This window comes from Agelaius phoeniceus, chromosome 4 (assembly GCF_051311805.1).
Source record: "Agelaius phoeniceus isolate bAgePho1 chromosome 4, bAgePho1.hap1, whole genome shotgun sequence".
Classification (NCBI taxonomy): Eukaryota; Metazoa; Chordata; class Aves; order Passeriformes; family Icteridae; genus Agelaius; species Agelaius phoeniceus.
Window position 1 is genome coordinate 75,001,615 of NC_135268.1, and position 17,935 is coordinate 75,019,549.

At 49.2% G+C, this 17,935-nt stretch overlaps 2 long non-coding RNA genes across 2 annotated transcripts; both read left to right on the forward strand.

Annotated features, from left to right (window-relative positions):
• Nucleotides 1–11,162: 11,162 nt before the first annotated feature.
• Nucleotides 11,163–13,442, forward strand: LOC143693858 (uncharacterized). The gene is made up of 6 exons (XR_013181842.1): nt 11,163–11,549; nt 11,628–11,669; nt 11,759–11,872; nt 11,956–12,036; nt 12,114–13,223; nt 13,301–13,442. It is a non-coding gene; the product is annotated as an uncharacterized LOC143693858 (long non-coding RNA).
• A 142-nt stretch (nt 13,443–13,584) lies between these two features.
• LOC129125535 (uncharacterized) lies at nt 13,585–17,240 on the forward strand. Its single transcript, XR_013182201.1, has 7 exons — nt 13,585–14,419; nt 14,496–14,537; nt 14,635–14,678; nt 14,780–14,823; nt 14,905–14,945; nt 15,027–15,512; nt 16,949–17,240. It is a non-coding gene; the product is annotated as an uncharacterized LOC129125535 (long non-coding RNA).
• The last annotated feature ends 695 nt before the right edge of the window (nt 17,241–17,935 follow it).

Consider the following 17,935-nt stretch of genomic DNA (forward strand, 5'->3'; position numbering starts at 1 on the left):
GCCAGCGGAGCGGCCGCGGGCCAGGCGGCCGGGACCGGGACAGACAGACCGGGACAGACGGACTGTGCCGGAGCCGACACAGAGGCTGGGGCAGCCGCGAACGAGTGGGGGAACAAACGGGAATGGATGAGGTAATATTTCTATAAGCAAGATTGAAATGAAAGCGAGCTTTGAGATCCCTCAGTTACTGAACAACAGGAAAACAACGGTGTGGCCAGCTGAAGGTAATCCCCTTTGATGAAACAACACCTTCTGCCTGCAGACAGCTCCAAGGGGCCGAGCAGACCCTACTAGCTTGGCAGAAGGGGTCCAAAGAGGAGCTTTTAGGGTTTAAAATGTAACACAGTATGGTAATGTAGTGATTCTTATAGGCCGTATGGAAATGCTATAGCATTTGTGTATTGTACTAGATTGGTTAGTGAGAAGTAGAATATTCAACACAGAAGATGATTTATTATATTGTAATGGGAACTTCACTCTCTTGACCTTTTACTCACTTACCCCTTTTTACTCTTATGCTTTTGCTCTCTTACCTTTTTACGCTCTTACCCTCTCATCGTCTCAACCCCTCTCTTCTCTCAGGCCTGCTCTGAGCTGTGGCTGGCAGCTCCCAGCAGGCCCCTGCACCCAGGCCCTTTGCAATAAACCCCAAGTTCCAAAAGGCCCCTGCCCCCGGGCCCTTTGCAATAAACCCCAAGTTCCACGACCCGGCTTCAGAGATCACTCGTCCCGACCGTGCTACCCCCCGATGCTCCTACAGGTAGAAACTCACTCACTAGCAAGGAAAAATCTTTCCAAAGCATTTTTTTCTATTTTTATCCTCCGAGTATTCCAACTTCTTTTGCTAAATTTCTACAGATTGGAGTTCAAATTACCATTTCTGACCAGTGCAGAGACAAATGATGAAACATTCCTGAGTTATTCTTACTCTTCAACTTATGGAAGTAGCCAGCACTCAATTTGCATGATCTAACCAAAGTAGCCATTTCACAGAAAAGCACTTTCTATAGCAATATTGAAAAACTATAGATTGAGGTAAAACCATCAAGTTTCTGCCCTCACTGCTGCAAAGTCACATGTTTGAAGACCATCCCACTGAATTTTCTAAAGATGTGTGAATGTGTCATCTGGACCACAGGAGATAAAGCAGGGTTAAAACGCTGGCTGAGCAAAACTGAAGTTAACAAACACAAGGTTCATCAACCTTGTAATAGAAGCTTGCAGAAACCTATCAACGCTTATCCAATAAAGCCCTGTGGCACTTTGTTCTTCCCACTCCTCCCAAATCTCCATCTGTCTGAGCCAGCATCAGCAGGAAATTTTGCACGGAAGCTTGCCAGATAAAATAGCTATATCATCTGCCATTAGTTTTAGAGAGTTATTCAAAAATAGATTAAAAATTATATATTATTTTTTAGCTGTGTCCTAAGTTAGGGATGGGCCAAGTCTTGTGTCTTTGTCTCACAGAAAGGTGGTTCATGTATCCTTTAATATCATATGTGCAAATATTTCCAATCTGCATTCTGCCTTATCAGAAGGCTAATTAATTACTTTATTATAGTATATTACATTACATCTAAACTGAATCTGCCAAGTACTCAACCCTGCACACACCACACACTACTCGTGACTGTCACCCAACAGACCCGACACACACAAACACTTGGCCGCGACAGGCCAAGGAAACAAAACACCATCACTTTGGGTGAACAATCTCCACGTTGCATTCTACTTCAGCACAAACAGAGGCACAGCAAATGAGATAAGAATTGTTTTTCCTTCCTCTGAGGTTCTGAGAATGTGAATCCCAGAAATATTCTTGGGAAGAATTGTACCTTGCTTTTCTCGGTGAAGAGAAATGCGGTGACAGGTGCACCCTGGCCTCCAGGGCAAAGAATCACGGAATGGTTTGGGTGGGAAGGGACCTTGAGGTTTATCTTTGATTTATCCAACACTTCAACAGGCAAGAGGGGGCTCATCTGCTTCAGAGCTGCTTGCTTTTCTCACACCTTTCACAAGCAAAACCTGAAGCAAACCCTCCCAAGTTGCCCTATCGACCAGGGGACCCCTTAGCACTCGGTGACACTGCCAGCAAAACCTCAAACTTTTACTCACACAGGGACGAGGCCGTGCACTCAGTCGTAACCCAGATTCACTTTTTCCAACAGTAGCCTCGAACTTCCTTTGTTCTCTCTGCAGGCCTTTTTGCAAGCACACCGATTAACAGACTACACAAGTTTCACCAGCAGACTTCAGCTAAATCTAAAATTGGTTTCTACCCCGAGTAAAATTTCCAACCCCCTGTTCCAACCTGCGATGTTTGGAATTTTAGGAGGTGGCAGCCCACTCGAGATCAAAGGTCCTGGGCAGGGTGCAGGCCCACGGACACAGATGCCATCCCTTTTCCAAGGGAAACTAAACTCATCACCCCAGTTTCCTTACATCAGTTTGCCGAAGACGTTCGGCACTCCCAGGTCACTCAGAGTTCTTGTTGCTGCAGACTCGGTCTTGGAGTTACGGAGTTACGCTTCCTCCTAACACTCACCTCCTCACCTCAGCCCCCTGCTGCTGCGTCCCTTTCTCCACCCCTAACCCTACTCTATTTTCCAGCCCGCCCTTGCTCCATCCCTCACTCCGCTCTTAACCTGTCCCACCACACTTCCCGCTCCATCCGTTACTTCACCCACCGCCCACCCGTGAGTCCCCTGCAGCAGCACGCAGGAGCCCGAACCCTCGGAGGACGGCACAGCTCTCGCAGCAGGACAACACCCAAGCGAGACAGGCAGGGACAACGTCTGTGCGCTGCAGGGTGTCACAGGGGGCTGTGGGCTGAGGGGAGGGGGCTGGAGGGTGACACAGAGGATGGGGGGAGCTGAGAGGCAGAAGGGGGCTTTAGGAGCAACTGGGGGGCTCCAGGGTGGCACAGAGATGCTGAGAGGCTGGGAGTGGGGAACTTGAGGGTGACAAGAAGAGAGTGAGGGGAAGCAGATGCCTTGAGGGGCAAAGTGGGGGCTGCTTGAGGGTGACAGGTGAACCACCCCTCACACCACCCCTAACCAGGTGGAGAGTGCACGGTGGAGGCCAGGGGGCCAAGGGACAATGTCAAAGGTCTCGGGGTGGCACACAGACATTGCGGGCTGAGGAGGGGGAGGCTTGACAGATGGAGAGCTCACACTGAGGGTTAGGGGTACAAAAGACACAGGGTACCAGGTAGGGTTAGGGTACACGTGCAGCAGCCCTCAACCCAACCCCAAGGTCACCCTAAAGAGCACCCGCACCCCTAGGACCCCAGTTTTCCCCAACAGCAGCACAAGGCAGTAACCCCAATGCTGGGACATCCCCAGAACTCTCCCAGCAGTTGCAGGCAGCAACCCTAATAAAAAGGTAGCAATGATGTTTGTGGTCTAGAGAGTGACAGGTAGGAGTTGGGTGCTGAGCAGTTTTTTAGGGTTTTTTTTTTAGGGTTTTTCTCATGGCTTTAAAAGGATATTTTAGGGCTTTTTTGGAGGAGTTTTCCAGGAATTTTCTGGTAACGTTTAGGATACTTTTAGGGCTTTTTCAGGGCTTTTAAAAGATTTTGTTAGGGTATTTTAAGGACTTTCTTAGTACTTTTAAGAATTGTTTGGGGGGGGATTTGGGTATTCTTGGGGTTTTTTTAGGACTATTGAGGGTATGTGGAGGACTTTTTAGGGTTAGGGTATTTTTAGGGTTTTTGAGGAAATTTTTAGGTTATTTAGGATCTTATCAGGGTATTTTAAGGATTTTGGGGTATTTTTGAGCTCTTTTTGGACTATTTAGGGTATATTTAGGGATTTCTAAAGGTTCTTTGGGGATTTTTAGGGGTTTTTTAAAAGTAGGATATTTCCAGTGTATTCTAACAGCATTCTGAGGCTGTTTTTAGGTTTTCATGGGGTTTTTAGCACATTTTGAAGATTAGGAGGCTTTCAGGGAATTTTTAGGTTTTTTTAGGGTCTTTTCATGGCACAACACATAGAGGCTGAGGGGCAGCTTGAGGGGCACTGTGGGGGCCTGAGGGTGACAGAGGCTGGGAGCTGAGGGAGGAACAGGGAGAGGAGACAGCGGGTGACACAGAGATGCTGAGGGTGGCAGGGGCAGCTGTAGGGTGACACAGAGAAGCTGGGGGCTGAGGGGCAAAGGAGAGGGGTCAAGGGTGACACACAGGAGCTGAGGGCTGGGGGGCAGAGGGACCGGTTGAGGGGTAAAGGGAGAGGGCTTGAGGGCTGGACAGTCCAGTGGAGATCAGGGGTGCACAGTACAACTGTACCACCCCTCACCCCAGCCCTAACCTCAGCCTAAGCAGCCCCCCTAAAAACAGCCTTTTCCCCCAACAGCAGCACAACACAGCAACCCTAACAGCGAGACCAGACAGCAACCCTTACACAGTAGGACAATGACAGAACCCTCAGAGGACAACAGACCCACTGCAAAAAGGTAGGGACGACATCTGTGGGCTAGACAGCAAGAGGTAGAGTTTGGAGACTGAGCATGTCTTTTTGAGTTTTTTTTTCCAGGACTTTTAAAGGTATTTAGGGGATTTTGGAAGGGACTTTTCTGGGACTACTTAGGGTATTGTTGGGGCTTTTTCAAAGCCATTTTATGAGTCTTTAGCATATTTGGAAGATTACGGTCAGGGTCAGAGAAAACACACTCCGAAAAGGCAGAGTTTTAGGACTGCAGTGGAATGCTTTAGAAAGGGGCCAGCAATGGCACAGCGGGTTGGGTCCCACGCTGCCAGTCCAAAGGTTGTAAGTTTTAGACCCAGCTAAGTTGTTGTGGTTAGGGTTAGATGCTCTCAGCTTTGGTCTGGGAGAACTTCTGCACAGAAAAACTCACCCCCCACATCTCCCGACGCCAGTTTGCAGGAGGTGCTCGGCACTGCCAGGGCAGCCCGAGTTCTCGGCAGGGGCAGCTTCGCTCCCGGAGAAATCCTGCGCCGGCCCTCTTCCCCGTAAAGCCAAACTCAGCCCCGCTGCGCGTCGACGTCCGTTCGCAGGAGGCACGTGGCCCTCCAAGGGCGGCAAGAGTTCTCGGCGTCGGCAGCCGCGGTCCGTGAGAAATCGTTCTCTGCAGTTTTGGAGGCCGAATCGCAGTTTCGGCCACGGGCACACAGAGAGGAAAGACGGTTAATTTCCTTAGAAAGGAAAGTCTGGCAGCCCATGGTTTAAGGGGCAGATGAAGGGCTGTGCAGGGGAAGGAACTCCTCACAGGACCTTTCTTCACCTCAAGCCCACTCCAAGGTCTAGCAGCCCCCCTGTGACCAGCTGCTTTCAGAGGGTTACCCAGTCACACCCGCACAGGGAGCTGCTAGTCCAGAGGGGCTAACAGGGGCATCCCAAGGGTCCCTCCAGGAACTACGGTCGGAGCATCCAGCACGGACTAGGGAGCAGCCAGACCCACCTCGGCACGGAGCATCACTTCGAGAAAATGCCAAGCGAAGAGCCCTTTTGCCAAGGGGCAGCATCTGAGCAGGCCAGGCAGCATGTGGGGTTCCAGGAGAGGGCTTTCAACTTTCCCCTTTTACTGTGTCAGTCCCTCCCCAGGGCCCCCAGACCCTCCACAGCACTCCCAGAAAGGAGAGAGGTTATTAGGAGAAAAAGGGTTTAGAGAAAAGGGAAAAAGCTTCCTTTTCCTTTATTTTTTGTGTTCAAACTGGGAGGGACTCTGCTTCCCCTGCCATTTTAATGGTCTCAGTTGAAAGAATCCCTGCCTTTTCTATGCTGTTAGGGGTGTTAATTGACAGGGAGTCCTCATTTTCTATTATTTTCCAGTTTAGAAAATAATAAACTGGAAAATAATAGAAAATAAGTTTAAGTAGAAGGGGAAAATATTGAAAATGTTTCTTATGGGTTTGAATTAAGGGTAGCCCTTTTTGTTGTCCTGAGGCCTAAATTGAGGGAGAAGCCCAGCTATCTCTCCATAAGAGTTTGAACTGAGCAAAAAATCCCTCTTTTTTCATCACTGGAGAGATTTAAAGTGATGAAAACCCCTCTTTTGCCAGTACTTAAGGAGAATAAATTAAAGGGCAGAAGCTATTTATTTGCCATTGTATTAGTTTCAGTAGAGGTAACTGCCCCATTTCCTCTGTTTAAGGGGTGCACTGGAAGGAAGCTCTGCCTTTTTCAGCATTTCAAGGGTTTAAAATACATTTCAGGGCCCTTCTTTCTGTGCCGTAGGACCAAGTACCTCAGAGCAGGGTGAGCCTGGCATGCACTTAACCCTTACACTGCCTGGGAAGCTTTTATTTTTCTTATTTTTATTTATAATGTAGATAGGCCTAATTAGAGGTCCCAAGGAGACTTAGACTATTCATATCATAAGCATTCTTCTCCACCCAGCTCAGTCACACGTGAAGTACTACCTAGTAGCCACTAAGGAATAATTATAAGTAAATTAACAGCAAATTACCCAATTTATCTAGTTATGCTGCCTAAACAGAAAGTTTTATTTCTCACCAGTTTTCTGCCCTTTTACTCTAAGTAGTTGTGGCAAAAAAGAAAGTGCTGTTATTTTTCTGAAGAGTTTTCTTCTATAACAAGCCCTTTGCTCCCCTTGAATTTGAGTCAGAGGAGCCAAACAGCTGTAGCTTCTCTGAGGGCTTTTATGCCCGGTGGGATCAGCCCCCTCCCTTTTCCTGGGTGCCATGGGAACGAGAGGCGGGCACCATCAGGGGTATATTAACCCCAGCTTTTGCTGAGGGGCTTCATTCCCTCACTGGGCTGTGCTGAAATAAGAGCTCTTCTCTCATTTCAGAGCAGAGGCTCTTTCAGCTTATCTCAGCTTGTTTTCAGTAGGTGTTTCTGGGCACCTAAAGCAACAGAGCCTTTGAAGATACTGTGAAGAAAACAGCATAGAATACAGGGACTATTTAAGTTCACAATTTTGGGTTTTGTGTTTAGGGGTGGTAAAGTGCATTTGTAATTTCGGGTTTTGTTCATATTTTGTTATGTATTTTTTTTTTAGGAAGAGTGCAGCTTCCAGAGGCTCCAGGTTGTGTCAACTACAACACTTTTCAGCAGATTCATCATGTCACAAGAGGGATCTGCCTAGTGTCAAAGATGATGTTTGAGATTGAGGCTTCAGGTGAGTTGAGGATTGTGACTGGGAGAGGGAGGCTGAGCAGGTATCCAGTTAGGAGTTATTGTTGGGGGGGTGGTTTTGAAGGCAGCAGGGTGAGAAAGGGTGTTTATTTGAGCCCCCACCCCAAGGCTTTTCAGAAGCCTAGCAGAGGCATTCACATGTCTTACAGCACACAAGGTCACCCACTGCACTCACAGGAATGCCATTTCACTTTGCCTTTCTCTAACCCAGGTGCCAATCATAATAATGGCCACAGCCTTGGAATCAGGAGGAAGCTGGAGCCTGAAGGAGCCAGGCACACTCAGGAGAGGGCAAGTAGCTGACTTGCTGGGATTTGGCCCACATAACTCTTTACTTATACTTTGGTTTTTTTTTCTTTATTGTAGCTGACCGAGAGGCTAACAGGCGATCACGGGGCCCTCCGAGGCAGACTCATTTCAGGCGCAACGTGGATCCACATCACCGATCATCCAAAAGATAAGTCAGGGCCACGGCCTGGAGATGGGATGATGGGAGAGTAGTGGGTTGGGAGTTCCTGGGACAGATTTAAAAATTAGCAGAGGGAAAAGCAATCTTCTCCAAGGGGCCTCTTAGGACAGCTAAAGGGAGAGGCTCTCCTTTTGATGGCAGCTTTCAGGTGGGCAGCGCAGAACAGTTCCGGTCCACGTCATGTTGTTCAGTGTACCGTGTTACCTAGTGTGTCTTTGGGGTCCCTTTTGCCTTTTCCCCTCGAGACCCTCACCACAAGCATAATGCGTTGTGTTTGTTGTCCCCCCGTTTGTCACGTTCCGTGTCACGGGTGTCCACACACATTTGTGCCGGAGCTGCCCTGCCCTGCCGCATAGCCTGCTGCAATCGGACAAGTCCCAGGGACTTGCAGTTTGTGGGGTGTTGCCAGACTCTAGATGATATTCCTAGATAGACAGAAGATGTTTGGAGCTGTGAAGTTATCCTGCAGCCCTTTGACTTTTGTCCTCGCTTTCTTTCAGACGCAGAAGGATAAAATCCAGGGCAAAATCCATCCACTCATCCCAAGTGAGGAGGTTCCCCCGAGCAGGTCAGTCACCGTTTGTCTCTGCAGGGAGAGTGTAAAGTGTGACTCTGTTACAGCACTTCTCTTTTTCTTTTTAGGAGGTAAAGCTGGACATCAGCAGTCAAGGTGAGCTGGGCAAGGTGAGCATTGAGTAGCGTACAGAAGCAGTTGTTATTGCTCCAGTCTCATTTTCTAAGCATCCGTTCCTGTTTCTGCGCTTTAGGCAATCCACTCGGAGTACGCCGAGCCCCAGTCACCAACCGGCCGACGCGCCGGGTGTGCCGCTCTCCCGAGCCCTGCAGAAGAATCACGGGACTCGGCAATGAAGCCTCTGCCTTTTCTGTTTAAAGGTGTCACCAGGGTAGCCTTGGGCACCAGCCGAGGAGTCACGGTGAATCGGGGAAGTAGGGAGGCGGAGCTCGGGTCCACTCAGGTTTCAGCTATGCCACATGACCTCGTCTCCTTTTAACCCAGGCTTACCCCGTGACAATGGCATCAGCCTCAGAGCGTGGCCGAAGGGTGCGGCCCCAGGAGCCGGGCATTCTTAGGAGAACGGTGAGTAGCAGAATTGTTGGGTTTTGGCCAGTGTGCTGCAGAGATCATGCATTGATATTTGGATTTCTTTCATATAGCTGACTAAGAAACAACAGCAACAACAACCGTTGAACAACGGTGCCAGCAGGAACTTCCCAGATGTTGAGGCTGCCTTCTTTTGCACCTGACACGGACCTGCATCCCCAGATGTCTGAGAGATAAGTAGAGGGCTACAACCCACAGAGGGGATGAAAGCGGGGCGCAGGGTAGGGACCCACCGGGAGGGGTTTTTGAGTCTCCTTTGGAGATGGGGGTGTCCATGAAGCAGACAGTCTTAGGCCCCATAAAAGCAAAGCCTGACTTTTGATCACAGCGCTGAGGTGTGCAGGGCAGAGCAGTCCCGGTGTGTATCGTGTCACTTGTCTTTTGTGTATTATGTGTGTTTGGATATGTCATGTCTTTTACCTTAGGCCTTGGTGGGGCCTGTCAGAAACCCTGGCATCATTGTTAGCATCTGTGATCTCTGCATTCGTTGGCCTGGCACCAGTGCCATAGAACTTTTGACTCAGAAGCTCAGACAGGCATCAGACTCTCTTCTCTCTTTAGAAGCATCTGGTCAGCTGTCTTTTCAGGTCTTGTTCTGAGCTGTATGGACAGCTATGTCCCGCCAGGATCCATTATGGCGGACTAGGACTCGAAGGAACGTGAGGGCAGGTAGAGGCTTCTGGCTGTATGATTCTCGGGCATCCATTTTTTCAGTTCTTGGAATAAATCATTCGGTTAGCATCTTCTTCCTCCAGGTTTCTCTGAGCCTCATCAGCTCACCATCGGTCTCACCTCGGTCATCTCCTTTTGCATTCTCTCAGTCCTCGCAGCCATTTTCCTTGCCAGGAGATTTCTGTCCGTGTCGCGTCCCCGTTGTTTGTCACGTCCCGTCCCGTGTCACGGGTGTGCGCACACATTTGTGCCGGAGCTGCTCTGCCCTGCCGCATAGCCTGGTGCAATAGGAGAAGTCCCGGGGACTTGAAGTTTGTAATGTGGGGTGTAGTTGGACTCTAGATGGACACAAGATATCTGGAGCTCTTAAGTTATCCTGCAACAGTTTGACTCTTGTCCTAACTTTTTTTTCAGATTCAGATGGATTAAACGTGTGCCAGAGGGCCCCATCCCGGGTGAGGGGATTCCCCCGAGCAGGTGAGGCACCATTTGTCTCTGCAGCAGAAGTGTATGTGGTGACTCTGTTACAGCTCTGTTCTTTGTCTTTCTTTTTAGGAACTAAGTCTGGATACCAGCAGTCAAGGTGAGCAGTTGAGCGGAGTAGCTGTTATTGCTCCAGTCTCATTTTCTGGTGCTGCTCTAAGCTTCCATTCTCTTTTTTGTGCTTTAGGCAATCCACTCGGAGCCTGCCAAGCCCCTGTCACCAGCCGGCCTATGCACTGGGTTCCCTGCACGTGTGAGCCCTGTGGATGCATTACAGGGCCTGGTGATGAAACCCTGAACTTTTCTATTTAAAGGTGCCATCCAGGTGGCCTTCAGCAGCCGCCAAGGAGTTGCGGTGAGTAGGGGAAGTAGGGGGGAGGAGCGAGGGTCCACTCAGGTTTCAGCCGTGCCAAATCACCTCATCTCCTCTTAACCCAGGCACCCCCTGTGACGACGGCCTCGGTCTCCGAGCGTGCCCAAAGCGTGCGGCCCGAGCAGCTGAGCGTTCTTAGGAGCACGGTGAGTAGCAGACTTGTGGGGTTTTGGCCGATGGGCTGCCAAGATCGGGCACTGATGTTTCGTTTTCTTTAATACAGCTGTCTCAGAGACACCAGCCTGGTGCCAGCAGGACCTTCCCGGCTGACGAGGTGGCCTTTCTTCGCACCGGAGACCGGCATCCTCAGACGCGCGAGAGATAAGTAGAGGGCCACGACCCAGAGAGGGGATGAAAGCAGGGTGCTGGTTTGGGAATTACTGGGAGGGGTTTTTGAGTCCGCTTTTGAGGTGGGGGGTGTCCATGAAGCGGCCCCTTAGGCCCCATAAAAGGAAAGCCTGATTTTTCATCACAGTGCTGAGGTGCGCAGGGCAGAGCAGTCCCGGTGTGTATTGTGTCAGTTGTCTTTTGTGTATTGTGTTGTTTGCATATGTCATGTCTTTTACCTTAGGCCTTGGTGGGGCTTGTCAGAAACCCTGGCATCATTGTTAGCATCTGTGATCTCTGCATTTGTTGGCCTGGCACCAATGCCATAGAACTTTTGACTCAGGAGCTCAGACAGGCATCAGACCCTCTTCTCTCTTTAGAAGCATCCGGTCAGCTGTCTTTTCAGGTCTTGTTCTGAGCTGTATGGACAGCTATGTCCTGCCAGGATCCATTAAGGCGGACTAGGACTCGAAAGAATGTGAGGGCAGGTAGAGGCTTCTGGCTGTATGATTCTCGGGCATCCATTTTTTCAGGTCTTGGCATAAGTAATTTGGTTAGCATCTTCTTCCTTCAGTGTTTTCTGAGCCTGGTCAGCTTGCCATCGGTCTCAACTCAGTCATCTCATTTGGCATCTTCTCGGTCCTTGCAGACATCCTTCTTGCCCAGAGATTTCTGTCTGTGTTGCGTGCCCATTGTTTGTCACGTTCCGTCTGTCCCGTGTCACGGGTGTCCGCGCACATTTGTGCCGGAGCTGCTCTGCCCTGCCGCATAGCCTGGTGTAATAGGACAAGCCCTGGGGAGTTGAAAGTTGTAATGTGGACTGTACTTGGACTCTAGATGCTATTCCTAGGTTGACATAAGGTGTTTGTAGCTTTTGAGTTATCGTGCATGTGTTTGACATGTGTTCTAACTTTATTTCAGGTGCAGATGCATTGCATCCATGGCAGAGCCCCCCATCCCGGGTGAGGGGGTTCCCACAAGCAGGTCAGGCACCATTTGTCTGTGCAGGGGGAGTGTCAAGTGTGACCCTGTTACAGCGCTCTTCTTTGTCTTTATTTTTAGGAAGTATAGCTGGATCTCAGCAGTCAAGTTCAAGAGAGCAAGGTGAGCAGTGAGCAGTAGCCTTTCTTGTTGCTGCGGTCTGAATTCTAAGAGGGCAAGTCTAAGTCTCCATTCTCGTTTTTGTGCCTTAGGCAATCCACTCGGAGCATGCCAAGCTCCCATCCCTAACTGGCCGACGGACCGAATTTTCCACCCTGATGAGCCCCAACTTCCGGGTAGCAGTCAGGAGCCAACGAGGAGTTGCGGTGAGTCAGGGAAGTAGGGAGGAGTACTGAGCGTCCAGTCAGTTTTCAGCAACGCCACATCACCTCCTGTCCTCTTAACCCAGGTGTACCCAACGACGACGGCGTCGGCCTCCGAGCGTGCCCGAAGCGTGCGACCCGAGGAGCCGGGCCTTCTTAGGAGAAGGGTGAGTAGCAGACTTGTGGGGTTTTGGCCGACGGGCTGCCAAGATCACGCACTGATGTTTGGTTTTCTTTAATATAGCTGTCTAAGAGACAATGGCCCGGTGCCAGCAGGACCTTCCCAGCCGGTGAGGCGGCCTTTCTTCGCACCTGACATGGACCGGCATCCCCAGATGTCTGAGAGATAAGTAGAGGGCCACGACCCACAGAGGGCATGAAAGCGAGGTGCTGGGTTGGGACTCCTGGGGTCGGGGAGGGGAGGTCTTGAGTTGGCTCTGGAGATGAGAGTAGCCAAGAAGTGGCCCCTTAGGCCCCCTAAAAGCAAAGTCTCCCTTTGGATCACAGTACTGAGGTGCACAGGGCAGACCAGTCCCGGTGTGTATTGTGTCACTTGTCTGTCGTGCATTATGTCTTGTTTGCGTGTCTCATGTCTTTTATCTTAGCCCTTTGAAGGGCCTATCAGAAACCTCGGCAGTATTCTTAGCAGCCACGATCTCCACGTTTCTTTGGCCCGGCACTCAGGCCATAAAACTTTTGACTCGGGAGCTCAGACAGGCATCAGAATTGCAACTCTTTGTAAGCATCCGGTCAGATGTCTTTTCAGGTCTTGTTCTGAGCTGTATGGACAGCTGCACCCTGCAAGGTTCTATTATGGTGGATTAGGACTTGTAAGAATGTGAGGGCAAGTAGAGGCTTCTGACCGTAGGGCTCCTGTGCATTCATCTTTGCAGTTCTTGGACTAAAACATTGAGTTAGCATCTTCCTTCTCCAGGGCACTCTGAGCCTTATCAGCTCACCATCGGTCTGTCTTACCTTGGTCATCTCATTTGGCATCTTCTCAGTCCTCGCAGTCATCCTTCTTGCCTAGAGATTTCTGTCCGTGTTGTGTGCCCATTGTTTGTCATGTCCCGTCTGTCCCGTGTCACGGGTGTCGGCACACACATTTGTGCCGGAGCTGCTCTGCCCTGCCGCATAGCCTGGTGTAATAGGAGAAGCCCCGGGGAGTTGAAAGTTGTAATGTGGGCTGTACTTGGACTCTAGATGCTATTCCTAGGTTGACATAAGGTGTTTGCAGCTTTTGAGTTATCGTGCATGTGTTTGACATATGTTCTAACTTTCTTTCAGGTGCAGATGCATTATATCTCTGGCAGAGGGTTACAGTTAGGAGGTGCCAGGCCTTCTTAGGAGAAGGGTGAGTAGCAGACTTGTGTGGTTTTGGCCAAAGAGGTGCCAAGGTCAGGTGTTGACGTTTGGTTTTCTTTAATATAGCTGTCTAAGAGACAACAGCCCGGTGACAGCAGGAACTTCCCACCAACGTTTTCCCGCCCAGAAAGGCGGCCTTTCTTCGCACCTGACACGGACCGGCATCCCCAGATGTCTGAGAGATAAGTAGAGTGCCACGACCCACAGAGGGGATGAAAGTGAGGTGCTGGGTTGGCACTCCTGGGGTGGTGGGGGGGAGGGGGGAGGTTTTGAATTGGCTCTGGAGATGAGGGTAGCCAAGAAGTGACCCCTTAGGCCCCCTAAAAGCAAAGTGTCACTTTTGATCACAGTGCTGAGGTGAGCAGGGCAGAGCAGTCCCGGTGTGTATTGTGTCACTTGTCTGTTGTGCATTATGTCTTTTTTAGCTGTCTCATGTCTTTTATCTTAGCCCTTTGAGGGGCCTACCAGAAACCTTGGCACCAGTCTTAGCATCTGTGCTCTCAGTGTTCCTTGGCCTGGCACCAATGCCATAGAACTTTCGACTTGGGAGCTCAGACAGGCATCAGACCCTCATCTCTTTTTATAAGCATCCAATCAGCTGTCTTTTCAGGTCTTGTTCTGAGCTGTATGGACAGCTATACCCCGCCAGGATCCATTATGGCGGACTAGGACTCGAAGGAACGTGAGGGCAGGTAGAGGCTTCTGGCTGTATGATTCTTGAGCATCCATCTTTGCAGTTCTTGGAATAAATCATTCAGTTAGCATCTTTTTTGTCCAGGTTTCTCTGAGCCTCATCAGCTCACCATCGGTCTCACCTCGGTCATCTCCTTTTGCATTCTCTCAGTCCTCGCAGCCATTTTCCTTGCCAGGAGATTTCTGTCCATGTCGCGTCCCCGTTGTTTGTCACGTCCCGTCCCGTGTCACGGGTGTGCGCACACATTTGTGCCGGAGCTGCTCTGCCCTGCCGCATAGCCCGGTGCCATAGGAGAAGTCCCGGGGACTTGAAGTTTGTAATGTGGGGTGTAGTTGGACTCTAGATGGGATTTGTAGATGGACACAAGATATCTGGAGCTCTTAAGTTATCCTGCAACAGTTTGACTCTTGTCCTAACTTTTTTTTCAGATTCAGATGGATTAAACGTGTGCCAGAGGGCCCCATCCCGGGTGAGGGGATTCCCCCGAGCAGGTGGGTCAGTATTTGTTTCTGTAGAGGAAGCATAAATGGTGGCTGTTACAGCATTGTTCTTTGTCTTTCTTTTCAGGAAGTCAAGGCTGAGAGCAGCAGTCAAGGCCAAGTGGGTGAGGTGAGCATTGACTAGCGTACAGAAGCAATTGTTATTGCTGAGGTCTCAGTTTCTGGTGCAGCTTTAAGCATCTCTTTTTTTTTTTATTTTATTTTAGGTGGTCCGCTTGCAATCTATCCTAGCCGAGCATATCTGTGCCAGGTGGGTGCGAGCCTAAGGTATCGGTGTGGCATCCTTGTCAGATTTGGGAGGTTGTGTTTTCACAGTATCTCAGCATGCTTTTCTGCTTTGTTTCTTTGCAGGTGCTGTCGCTGCCCTAGGCACGCCAAGGAACAGAGGAGGGCAGGTGAGTCGGGGTTTAGGCAGGCTGACCCATAGGTGAGCGTTACACAGCAGCATGCTAAGTGTGTACCTTTTCTCTTTGCAGGTATCTTCTGGGCAGCCTCCGGAGTCAAATCAAGATTTGAGGTGAGCCGGGGCAGTGGTGCGGAGGAGTCCCGGGGATTACTGTTTTTGAGGGCAATAGTCACCTTTTCTGTTTTGTCTTAGGTACCCCGAGGAGGCTCTTAGCCAAAGCTTAGAAACGGCGACACCGAAGCACATGTGGAGAACATCTCAACGTCCACGTGCGACCGAGGATGGATTTTGTCCGCTCCTCTTCCAAAAGCTAAGTGTCGGGGCCAGCGGTCGGGAGAAGGGGAAAAACCTTTACTGTCACAGGGGGCAATTTGATGTCAGCTTAGCGGAGAGGTCTGTAGCGGGACAGGCTCTCTGGAAGTAAAGGGAGAGGGTTTCTCCTCAGCCTCGCCAGAGCCTTTGCCGGGCAGGGCAGTTCCAACCCATCTCCGCGTTCTCGGGAACTTTGCGTCGTCCGCCTTCCTCGACTCGACGTCGTCACGGATCTTTCCCCCGAGGAGCTCGCCTTCAGGTCCGGAGCTACAGCCACGGTCACCCGGCAGTTGGCTTCCTTCTCTAGGCTTGCTGAGCCTCTCGAGCATCCTCTTAACTGCTTTGGCACTAACTTCTTTTAACGAGGTACATTTCATCATCATGTGCCATTGTCATAGGGCTTTCTTTCTTTTGGCATCATTGGCCTCTGGCTCATCTTGCGCTACGAATCTTGGGTCCCTAAGTTGAAAGTGCTAGGCAGTTTACTCTTGTCTCTGTGTTATGCCATCCTTGTCTATGTTGTGTCGTCCGTGTTATGTAGTCTGTGTCTATTCTGTGTCATAGGCCTTTGTTACATCTTGATGCTTTACAGGCACTATTTTGTGCCATATAGGCAGTATTTTACTCACATTCCTTCCCAGATATAGCGTTTTCTGGCATCTTTACATTTTTACCCTTTGAGACAGGAAGGATTACAAGATTTTCTCATCCATCTTCCTTCTCACTACCAGCTTTGGTAGTGCTTTTTTTTCCATGCCATTATCTTGGACTTCTAGAGGGAGCGTCTTACACCCTCCTCAAGTGACTGCAGTTGTTCTGTAGGTTCCATCTTCTCAAAGGGTATGGGGCCCAACAATTAATCTTCCACAGAGTTATCTCAAGTCTTGGCTTATATTGCGTGTACCTATGTCGGCTTATATTGTGTGTACCTATATTGCATGTACCTTTGTTGGCTTTTATTGTATGTGCCTATATTGCGTGTACCTGTGTTGGCTTATATTGTATAGGCTTATATTGTATATCCTTATATTGTGTGTACCTGTGTTGGCTTATATTCTATAGGCTTATATTGTATATTCTTATATTGTATATGCTTATATTGTGTGTACCTGTGTTGGCTTATATTCTATAGGCTTATATTGTATATCCTTATCTTGTATATGCTTATATTGTGTGTACCTGTGTTGGCTTATATTCTATAGGCTTATATTGTATATCCTTATCTTGTATATGCTTATATTGTGTGTACCTGTGTTGGCTTATATTCTATAGGCTTATATTGTGTGTACCTGTGTTGGCTTATATTCTATAGGCTTATATTGTATATTCTTATATTGTATATGCTTATATTGTGTGTACCTGTGTTGGCTTATATTCTATAGGCTTATATTGTATATCCTTATCTTGTATATGCTTATATTGTGTGTACCTGTGTTGGCTTATATTCTATAGGCTTATATTGTATATCCTTATCTTGTATATGCTTATATTGTGTGTACCTGTGTTGGCTTATATTCTATAGGCTTATATTGCGTGTACCTATGTTGGCTTATATTGTATATGCTTACACTGTATGTGCCCTTGCACTGTATGTGTTTGCTTATATTGTATGTACTTATATTATACCACTTATGATTGGAGCTGCCCTGCCCTGGCATGTAGTCATAGTTAGGTAGAACAGTTGTAAAAACTTTACTGTTCATCTGTCTTTTATGGGATTTTGGGTAGAAAATTTATTGGTCCAGAGCGGGGAAAATTCCTAGCTGTTGGCCACTCGTTGACCACTTCCTGTTGTCTCACAGGTCCTCGAGGCTACCGATTTCCCCAGAATCTACCATTCGACCTCAAGGAGTGGCAGCCAGAAGACGCATTGAAGCACGTTCTTCAGCATCTTGAGTAAGGGCCATAGCGAGCCCGTAAGCAGGAAGAGTGTGTGAGTGTGTGTGAGAGCACATGACTGTGTGTGTCTGTGTCTACTTGTCTCTGTGTGTGTGAGTACATGCTGACTAGTTTTAACCTTGTGTATGTGACTTTTGCTTTTCAGGTTTTGTAATTCATTTTTAAATTTAGAATAAAAAATCCCCAGCTGGGGTTTTTTTTTTTTTTTTCCCCCCCGGCTGGGTTTTTTTTTCCTGGGTCCCGGTCGGTCTGCGAGGCGACGTTCATCGCCAAAGTCTGGGCGCAGACCATCCAGGGACTGGGCTTTTCGTCAGGCAGGAGGATTTTTTTGGAGGCTCCCGGGAACCGCGTTCCCGAGGAGCGGCGTGAATGCGTGCCGGGGGTTAGCAGAGCAGTTGAGGTGTGAGTCAGCGTGGGTTTGTGTGTAAGCTGACGGAAGTGTGTGTGTGTTGAAGGGTTCTAGGGTTGTAACCTTGTCTGACTTTTGCTTTTCAGGTTTTTCAACTAATTTTTAAATTTAGAATAAAAAATCCCCAGCCGGGGGGTTTTTTTTTTTTTCCCCCCGGCTGGGTTTTTTTTTCCCGGGTCCCGGTCGGTCTGCGAGGCGACGTTCATCGCCAAAGTTTGGGCGCAGACCGTCCAGGGACCGGGGTTTTCGTCAGGCAGGAGGATTTTTTTGGAGGCTCCCGGGAACCGCGTTCCCGAGGAGCGGCGTGAATGCGTGCCGGGGGTTAGCAGAGCAGTTGAGGTGTGAGTCAGCGTGGGTTTGTGTGTAAGCTGACGGAAGTGTGTGTGTGTTGAAGGGTTCTAGGGTTGTAACCTTGTCTGACTTTTGCTTTTCAGGTTTTTCAACTAATTTTTAAATTTAGAATAAAAAATCCCCAGCCGGG